This window comes from Notechis scutatus, chromosome Z, assembly GCF_049901735.1.
Source record: "Notechis scutatus isolate UNSWTSFEM ecotype Mainland chromosome Z, rNotScu1.2, whole genome shotgun sequence".
Lineage (NCBI taxonomy): Eukaryota > Metazoa > Chordata > Lepidosauria > Squamata > Elapidae > Notechis > Notechis scutatus.
The window spans coordinates 123,937,482-123,948,476 of NC_142025.1; the positions used below are offsets into that span (position 1 = coordinate 123,937,482).

At 36.7% G+C, this 10,995-nt stretch overlaps 1 pseudogene; it reads right to left on the reverse strand.

The window, feature by feature from the left end:
- LOC148129227 (vomeronasal type-2 receptor 26-like) overlaps nucleotides 1-9,012 on the reverse strand; it is a 33,370-nt pseudogene extending 24,358 nt beyond the window's left edge.
- Nucleotides 9,013-10,995: the final 1,983 nt, after the last annotated feature.

A 10,995-nucleotide genomic window follows, 5' to 3' on the forward strand; every position in this document is an offset into this window, starting at 1 on the left:
AGAAGAAGTGTTGGATTACTTTGAAGATATTTCTCAACGAGAGAAGATAAGTTTTGGACAGATTTATTATATGTGTACTGACACTGGCCATTCAACACGGACTTTGCAATTAGAGTATCCTCGACAAGACTTGACTGAATTTGGTATATGACTAATGAACTGTTTATAATGACTATGCTATAATTCTTAAATGGAATAAACAATATTTTTGATAGCACAAGCGTATCTGTATTTTTACTGAGTGTTAACAAGAAAAACTTATCTCACACATTTACCTGTCTTCCTATCTGACTTCGCTGCACATTCTGTTTAGTTTGTTTTCCTTAACACCCGTTGGGGAATCCAGGCTTAACACTGGTTATGGGCCCAGAGAGACTGCAAAGTCAGTTTAACTAGGATAAAAACAGGTTTATGTAAAAAGTGATATTTTGTGTTGTTACACGTTACAGTAAACAGACAGCTGTGTTTTATCAATTATAGTTTTATTTCCATATAGTGAAACATGGCACAAGTCAGTCTACAAAGTTTGTCCCTTATATCCAAGCTGGATGGAACAAACTATGTTTCATGGTCTATGAAATGTAGTCTACTTCTACGAAGAGAAGGTCTGTGGAACATAATTGAAAACCCACCAAACGTAGAAGAATGGGATCCTGAAGATGAGGAAGATAGTCTAAAGATAAAAGAATTTAAAGAGAAAAATGATCAAGCACTTTGCATCATAGGATTAACATTAACTGATCAACAGCTTGTTCATATACGCGGAGAGCAAACTGCTGTTGGGTGTTGGCAAAAACTGAGGAGGATTTATGTCCGAGATAACGTTGGTGCTCACATAAATCTAACACGGAAGCTTTTCCAGACGTATCTTCAAAAGAATGGTGATATGCTGAGTCATTTGAATACTATGAAAAGCATTTTTCAAGAACTTCATGAGAAAGAGTTAATTTTCTCTGAACTACACCAGGTCTACATAATTCTATCTTCATTAGACGAAAGTTTTGATGACTACGTAACTTCCCTTGAAATATTGCCTAAAGAAAGCCTAAATTTAACTGATATCACTGGCAGATTGATTGAAGAGGCCAGAAGAAGGCTTGAAAGAGATCAGTTAAGGAGGGAGCAACCTCAAAAAGGAAAATAATGAATCTCCTACTGCATTCGCAATTAAAAAGTGTTTTAATTGTGGGGGGAGAGGACATTTTGCAAGATTTTGTAAGAAATCAAAACACCAGAATGCAAGCCAGAATACTGTAAGCCATCAAAGAAGAAATAAGAATTATGAGTTAACAATGTATAGTAATGGAGTTGTAAAAAATAATTTATGGGTGGTTGACAGTGGTGTGTCCCACTGTATTACAAATGATAACAAAAAATTTGTAAAAATGTCCATGAGTTCACAGCATATCTCATTGGCAAACGGATGGAAAATTAAAGCAAAAGGTCAAGGTATTGCTCATTGTTCTAGTATAAATGAGAACATAAAAATGTTATATGTACCTCAACTTAAATTTAATTTGCTTTCAGTTAGAATGTTGGTTAGATTAGGATACATAGTTACCTTTAAGGGAGATACTTGTTTAATTGAAAAGGAAGGTAAGAAAATTACTGCATCTTTAAGAGGTGACTTATATGTGTTAAATGATAATGGTTTAAAGGTGGCTAACACAGTTTATGATAATAAGAAACCTCATAATGAATGTATTCACTTGTTATACCGACGGCTAGGTCATTTAAATTTTAAAATAATTAAGAGAACTGTTCAACTATCTAAAGGAATAAGTTTGAAACCTTGTAATAAGTATTTGCAATGTTCTGCTTGTAATCAAAACAAAAGCAAAGTTATACCGGCAAATAGAGTTGATGGATTTACTACCAAAGAGCCTTTAGAGGTAGTATTTGCCGATATAATAGGTCCTAAAAAGCCAAGTGTAGGTGGTGCTAGATACATATTAAGCATAATGGACCACTATTCTAGGTATGGTTTCTGTTTTCTAATGAAGAGAAAAACTGAAACGTATACAAATTTCTTTAATTGGTTAAAATTTGCAGAGAGGAAAACTAAAAAGAAATTAGTAACTCTTATAACAGATAATGGTACGGAATTTACAAATAATAAATTCCAGAATAGACTTAGAATGGCAGGTATTCAACATAAAAAGTCTGCACCATATAGGCCTCAACATAATGCATTTATAGAGAGACGAGGCCAAACACTGCAATCAATGGGAAGGACAATGTTATCTGATTCTGGATTACCTGACAATTTATGGGGAGAAGCTATAATGTGTGGGAATCACATATTAAACAATGTTGTTAATTCAACAACAGGTGAATTACCATTCACACTGTGGCATGGTAGGAAACCTGATTTGAGTTATATTCACACATTTGGTGCACCAGCATGGGTGCATATCCCTACACAACTCAGGCACAAAGGACAACATAGAGCAAAAAGATTAATTTTTGTTGGATATCAAGCAAACCATAGATCTTATAGATTCTGGGAACCAGGTACATCTAGAGTATACTGCAGTGCTAGTGCACAATTCCTAGAACATATAGGATGGAATAGATTAGAACAGGATTCAGATAATGATGTTATTATAGAACCCTATAAGAGGCAGAAAGAAAAGACTAGTTATAAGAAAAGTCCAATTAAAGAAGAAGTCCATGAAGAGCAAATAGAACCAGATCAAGAGGAAATAATTGATCAAGAAGAGATAGATAGTCAAGAACAGGAAATAAAGGAAAGTCCACCTGTAAGTCCTGTAATACCTAGACGTACAACGCGTATATCCAGACCACCTGAAAGATATCAGGCAAGTATTGTTTGCCAAGTAAATAAAGTTCCTACTAGCATAGATGAACTTAAGATGTATCCTGCTAAGGATCAGGAGAATTGGAAAAAGGCAATGAAAAAAGAGTTAAATTCATTAAAGGAAATGAAGGTTTATGAAGAAACAAAATTACCTCCAGGAGGAAAATCCATTGGGTGCAAATGGATATTTAAAGTAAAGACTGGAAATAATGGGAAAGTAACTTATAAGGCAAGGTTAGTAGCACAAAGATTTAACCAAAATACATATGATTATGATGAGGTATTTGCACCAAATCTTAAGGCTACAACTTTAAGAGCCGCTTTAGTATGGGCAGCTAAGAAGAATTATATAGTTAACCATTTAGACGTAGAAACTGCATATTCTGCATGCACCATTGCAGCATACAATATATTTGAAAAAACCAGTTGGTATAAAAGATAATAAAGTAAATAGCAATGATTGTTGGAAACTCAAGAAGAGTTTATATGGATTGAAACAATCTGGCTATGAATGGAACCAATATATTGTGAAAGAATTAAACAATATAGGGTTTAAATCTGGTTTAGCAGATCCATGTATGTTTAAAAGAGAAAATAATGGAACGGTGTCATTATTGTTATTATTTACAGATGATATTGCTTTGATTACTAAGACCAATAATGAAGCTACTGAGATTATTTCATTATTAGCCAAAAAGGATAAAATTAAAGCATTTAGGTGAAATTAAAAGGTTTCTAGGATTGACAATTAATAAAACCACAAAAGGATTTAAGATATCTCAAGAGGATAAAATTTGCCAATTAATTAAATTGTATAAAATGGAACTTTGTAAGCCTGCAAAGACTCCAATGAGTCAGGAAATTTGCAAAATGGATGCTCAAAGTCCCAAATTTGATAAGACCATATATCAATCTTTGATTGGTAGCTTATCATATATAAGCAATTGGTCAAGGCCAGATATAGCTTATAGTGTTAATCAGCTGGCACGATTTAATAATGATCCACATCAATGTCATTGGCAAGCATTAAAGAGAATTTTAAGATATCTTAAAGGAACAATGCACCATGCATTGTATCTAGAGCCAAAAGGTGATTTGAATCTTAGTGCCTATGCAGATGCAAGTTTTGCAACTGACATAAACACTAGAAAATCAACATCTGGGATGGCTATATTATTTGGTAAAACACTAATAGGGTGGAGGTCAATCAGGCAACAGCATATTAGCTTGTCAACGATGGAAGCAGAATTTTCATGTCTGTCATTACTATGTACTGACTTAATTATGTACAAACAGTTATTATTAGACATGGGTATAACTGTTAAAGATTCTATTATTGTGTACGAGGACAACCAGGCAGCTATAAAATTAGCTACTAATATTGCTGTAAAGACTAGATCAAAGCATACTGATTTAAGATACTTAAATGTTAGAGAATCTGTTAAAAATGGTCTAATTAAACTTGAGTACTGCATGACAGAAGAAAATATTGCAGACCAGTTTACAAAAGCTCAAGGTGTTGTAAAATTTAAAGAGAGTTGTGACAATTATGATTTGAAAGTGTAAATGGATATATTATTGTAATATTATTATTATTACCCAAAAGGGGAGAATGTTAGGGATAACATTGTTTACCCTAACTGTTTTGGGTAAAGATAATAAAATGATGAATCATGGTTTGTCAGATAAAGTGTATGTGACTTTAAGCTAAAGGAATGTAATTAAGGGTGCAGCTGTAAAAGTGCTATATAAGCAGCAAGGCACTCTCTGGCTCTTACTGGCTGGCTTATTGAAGACTGCATTCTTGCTGGATCGGGGAGGAGAAGAAGTGTTGGATTACTTTGAAGATATTTCTCAACGAGAGAAGATAAGTTTTGGACAGATTTATTATATGTGTACTGACACTGGCTATTCAACACGGACTTTGCAATTAGAGTATCCTCGACAAGACTTGACTGAATTTGGTATATGACTAATGAACTGTTTATAATGACTATGCTATAATTCTTAAATGGAATAAACAATATTTTTGATAGCACAAGCGTATCTGTATTTTTACTGAGTGTTAACAAGAAAAACTTATCTCACACATTTACCTGTCTTCCTATCTGACTTCGCTGCACATTCTGTTTAGTTTGTTTTCCTTAACACCCGTTGGGGAATCCAGGCTTAACAGGGAGGGTGGTTCTTTTATATTGATGATTGTGGCATTTTTTTTACTTCTTAAATGTATTGTCTTCTTAAAAAAAGCAGAGTTAACCCTAGGATGATTTACATAATTTATAATTTTAAAGATAAGGGGAAAATAATGTCAATATGAACTATGGTTTCTGGAATGCTAATGAATAAAGGGTTGTTTAAATTGTACATTTAAAGCTAAATGTGGCTTGGTTGACAATTGCGAAATGGATGAACTTAATTTATAATGCAATAAATGTTTTTTATCTTAAGTTCAATCCTTAGCACCGAGATCTTCACTGAATTCTTATTTATTGTTGTTTACAGATGGCAGAGAGAAAATAAAGAAAAAGGAAGAAAAAGAAAAAGAAATTTATTTGTAAAAGTAAATTACTATTTGGTTTGTAATGTCCCCTTTATTTATTTATCAAATTTTTATAACACACCTCCTCATGTAGTGATTCTGAGCAGTGTTCATAATACAAGAAACCATATAGGAAGTCCTTGACTATGACCACAATTGAGTCCAAAATCTATGTTGTGAAGCAAGATAGTTTTAAGTGAGATTTCCCTAAGTATAAAACCTTTCTTGCCACAACTGTTAAATGAATTACTGCAATTGTTAAGTAAGGAACTTCAGTTTTTAAATGAATTTGTTTTTCCCATTGACTTTGCTTGTCAGAACTTTGCTTGTAATCCCAAGCAGCCATGGTGAGCATAATTGTCACAAAGGGAACATTTGGTGGAATTTTCATTATCCTTTAGGGTTTCTTTACATATAAGGCATGTGCCGGAGTCTTGTGGTTTATTGGTGGGGATTTCTTTCTCTTTGGGTTGTTGTTTGGCATTGGATTTTTTTCCTGGCATGAAAGGTTTGTTGAGATGGAACGTTGATAAAATTGTTCAATCAAACAAGATATTTGGGTAATCAATATAGCCAATATCATACTAATTAATAAAATACAATAATCATGCTAGTCAAATAATTTCACTAAGCAACAATCAGCCTAATCAATTAATTACACTAAGTTCTAATCACAATCAGCCTAATCAATTAATTATACTAATCACTAATCACACTGGTCAATTAAATTCACTAAATCACTTTTACTAATCAATTAAATTACATAAATCACTGATCATTTACACTGATCAGTAATCACACTATTTGCACTAAACATTCTAAACACACTAATCAATCAAACAATAAGTCAATTAATCAATTGATAAATGAATTATTTTATAGAAATTGTTTTAGAGACATCATTATCTAATCATTGGTATAGGTCATGAGGTAGAAAAGTTATGTTTTGAGGTAATGAAGTAATCAGTGTTTAAGCATTGAAGTAATGAAATAGTATTTATTTATTTATTTAGTTCCAGTGCAAAATCATCCCAGTACAAACCATAGTAGTAATCTCTACTAAGTACTCAGTGGGTCATATTATTAAAATGAGGACCAGACACAGTAAAATACAATAAAATTAGAGAAGATAAAACAGTAAAATAAAATGGGATATGGTAAAAATAATGCAAGATATATAATGAAATGAATCCTAGAGATAGGAATCAGTAGGCACTTAAGTGAATTAATTACTTTTAAATATAAACTCAATTTGTGGTGTATAAGATATCCTATCAACTTAACAGTTCAAGTGACTAGATATATATTTGGGTCCTGAACAAAATAGAATTATTTTTTGTTTGTTTCTTTGAAAACTAGTATGTCTTTTTTGTGAAGCAATATCTCTATGTATTGAGCCCTTGATGAGCTGCTATATAATGGACAAGGGATTAGGACATCTGAAGTAGTCAGGTATCTTTAACTACACATAATGACACTCTAGAAATGCTCATAGCTTAATGGAAAGAATCCATTTGTTGCAACAGAGTGAAATTATTTTTAAAATGGCTTGAACATGGTTTTTGGTGAAATCTCCTTAAACTTAAATTTATATTTGCCTCCCTGAACGGAATTAAACGGGGAGCAGAAAGTCATTCTTTTAGCATAGACGTACTGCCTAACCAGCTAACTAGTTATGGTAATCCAAGTGAAGGAATATGATTGCACATTAAGCAGAAAAATCACCCTTTCACTGTTGATAGCATTTATGTGCTGTAGGGCAGCGTGTAAATTTAACAAATAAAATAAATAAAAATAATTAAAAGGGGGAAGGAGATATTATTTTTATAAAAATTATATCACCTATATGAATAAAAGAGGAGAACCATATGACACAGAAAACTGTTTTGTAATTAGATTGCAGGTTTCTAAGAGGAAATTTATTTATAAGTGGCATCATGCACAGTTCAACTTAATAATTACATAGAAACATTTTCCCCAAATTGTTGACTTATGGAAAAAAAAAGAGTTAGGGCTAACATTAAGTTAATAAGCATTTTTGTGGCAAGAGTTGAGTGAGGGAATTATCAGCAAATCTTTAATGCAAATCATTAAGGAGAAGGTGTGGTTCTAGTCCTTCCACAACCACAGCTGAATCATTTGGGGCATCTTCTCACTCTAGAAACGAGGAAATAACAAATCACTTCTGAAAAACTTTGCAAGAAAACTTCTCCAGGCAGACTCTCAGAATTGACCACAATTCAATAAAAACAAGAAAAAAAGGAACAGTTAAACAAGTGTTTCTTCAACACAGCAAGTTTTATGAGGTGTGGATTTCAACTCCCAACTTCAGCATGCTGGTTGGGGAAATAACAGAATAACTTGGGAGGTATTCTAGTCCAACCCCCTTTACTCGGGAAACCCTACACCAGTTCAGACAAATGTTTGTCCAATCTCTTCTTTAACATGTCTCGTGTTGGAGGATCCAGAATTTCTGGAGCAAGCCATTCCACCCATTAATTGTTCTAACTGTCAGGAAATTTCTCCTTAATTCTAAATTGGTTCTCTCTGTTCTGTCGCCAGTAAAGAGACTCGCAGACCGGAGTTGAATTCAGCTCTTTAATAATAACAGTAACTTCAACTGCGGTCGAACCGCAGCAGCCCTTTTTATAGCGGCTGCTCCATGGCTCGCAACGAATGACATTTAGTTAAACTTCCCGCTCTATTGGCAGCCAATCAGGTACTAATGTTACTAAGCAATCGTATCGTTGCTTCTGTTAACCAATAGGAAGATCACCCTAGAAGTCTCTATTTAAATACACTACACCCCTCCCCTCTTGGTTCATTCCAATGTAATGTAGTTGCGCAGGTAGGCGGGGTTCTTGTGAGTCCTTGTTGACCTGTGCAGTTCAGTCCCTGTGTTGGTCTTTGCCGTTTCGGACAGGCCAGTTGTCCGTTCCTCTCTTCCCTCTGGAATCTCCTGGAAGGGTGCCTCAACCATGCCGCTTCGGTTGTGTCTTGAGTTTGTTGGTCTTACTCTGTGGTCTGGGCTTGCTGCATGGGCAGCGTGGTCTCCTCGCTGTGTGTGTGAGCAGGTCGAGTCGGCCTGGCTGCTTCTCCCCTGAGGCTCCGTCAACTCCTCTTGTTTCTCGTAGTTTTCCAAAGGTAAGTGATTTTTATTTTCTTTATTAATTTGTCCCCCCTCCCTCTGGATTCTTTATTATTGTCTAGGGGTGTTTGAAAAAATGTTTGTTCTGCGTTTCTGGGAACATCGGTATCTCGTTCGATGTGTCCGGACTATAGCTGGTCGATGTGTCGTTTCCACGATGTACCTCTCGGTGGTTTCTAAACGGTAGGAACGAGGCCCAGTGATTTGAGTAATCGTTGCCAGTAACCACAATGGTTCTCCAGTAAGATTTTTTGCATAGACTAAATCGCCTGGTAAGAAGGAGCGGTACTTACTGGACGCGTCCGGTGGCTTTTCTGGGTTGTAGGTAGGGTGCAGTCTATCCAAGTAAGATTGCAATTTTCTTCCCATCAAAAGTTCAGCTGGGCTCTTGTTCGTAGTTGTGCAAGGTGTTATATGTTGGGTGGTGAGCATGGTGTTGAGTTTTTCTTGCATATCACTTCCGTCGAGCCTTTCCAGTGCTTCTTTCGTAAAACGAACCATGCGTTCCACTCTACTGTTGGCCACCGGATAGGGCTGGTGCTGTCAAAGCATGTCGTATTCCATGTTCCGCAAGAAACTGTTCAAAAGCCAAGGCTGTAAACTGTGGCCCATTGTCCGATACTACTACATCTGGTAGACCGTATGTGGCGAAAAGTTTTTTTAGTTGTTTGGTGACGGTTTCTGTGGTTGTTGAACTCATGATGATGACTTCCAACCAGTTTGAATAGGCATCCACGACAATTAGGTAAGTATAACCTTTTGTGGGGCCGGCGAAATCCATATGGATTCTTGACCAGGGGCCTTGAGGTGTCTCCCATTCGAGGACTGGTGCTGAGGGGAGGGGTGGGCCTGGAAGATTGGCATTTGTTACATATTTTAACCCAGGCTTCAATGTCTTTATCTATTCCTGGCCACCAAACGTAGCTTCTGGCCAGGGACTTCATTTTTACTATGCCGGGGTGTCCTTCATGTAGCATGGTTAGCACCATTTCTTGTAACTTTTTGGGAACCACCACCCTGTCTCCCCACAAAATGCACCCTTTTTCCAGCGATAATTCAGTTTGCCAGTTTTTAAATGGTTTAAAGTTTTCGGTTTTCATGTTTTCCGGCCAACCCCGTCCCACCCAGTTCAATATCCGGCTCATCAGTGCATCTTTAGCCGTTTCCCTGGCGATGTCTGATGTGGTGATTTGCCAATTTGACATCGTTTCAATTTGTAGTGTCTGTGTGGTGGGAGCTGGATCATCGTCGTGCCCTGGTAGTGGTGCGCGGCTTAAGGCATCTGCGTGGGGTATGGCTTTCCCCGGGCGATAAATGAGTTTGGAACTATAAGCTGCTAGAAATTCTGACCATCTAGTCATTCTTGGGGACAGGATATTGGGGGTTGCCCTGTCTCCGGCTAGGATTCCCAATAATGGTAATCAAAGAAAATGTCCTACCGTATAAGTATTCGTGGAAACATTTCACTCCCGAGATGGCTGCCAAAGCTTCCCTGTCTAGTTGGCTGTAGTTTCTTTTGGTTTTGGATAACGTCTTGGAATAAAAGGCAATTGGTGCTTCTCTGCCATCTGGTAGTGTGTGGCTGAGTATTGCGCCTATTCTGAAGGGCGAAGCGTCGCAGGTGACAGTTAGAGGTAGTGTGTTGCTGTATTGAATCAATACTGATTTCGATGTGATTAGATCCTTAATTTTTTTTGAATGCTGTTTCTTCTTGGTGGCCCCATTTCCAGTTGGCTTTTTTATTGAGGAGTCTATGCAGTGGTTCTGCTACTGTTGCCTTCTGGGGCAGAAAGACATGATAAAAATTAATGAGACCCAAAAAAGCCTGTAAATCCATTTTGTTTTGGGTCTGGGAGCTTCCTTAATCGCTCGTATTTTTTGTGTGTGGGGTGGATTCCGGCTTCATCAATAAGGTATCCCAGGAACTCGACCTGGTTTTTGGCAAGTTGGCATTTTTCTTTTTTGACCTTGAGTCCTGCTTCTCTAAATTTTGTCAGAACTGCCCTTAAACGGTCTTTTAGTTGTTTTTTGTTTTCAGCAGATATTAATACGTCATCGAAATAGGGCACCACCCCTTTTAGACCTTGTAGAAGGCGTTCCATTAGGCTCTGGAAAATGCCAGGGGCCACGCTTACGCCAAATTGTAATCTATTGCATTTAAATGCTCCTCTGTGTGTTACGATGGTTTGTGCCTCGGCTGTTTCAGGATCAATGGGTAATTGTTGATATGCCTGCGCAAGGTCGAGTTTTGCAAAAATTCTGCCTCTTCCCAATGAATGCAACAGGTGTTGGACTACTGGAATGGGGTATGTGCTCTGTTGCAATGAGTGGTTCAGGGTGGCCTTATAGTCACCACAGATGCGCACGGAACCGTCAGGTTTTATAGGGGTCACAATTGGGGTCTCCCATCTGGCGTGGTCAGTTGGCTCTAGAACCCCTTGAGCGATTAGTTTGTTTAGTTGTTCGTCAATTTTAGGTCTTAGT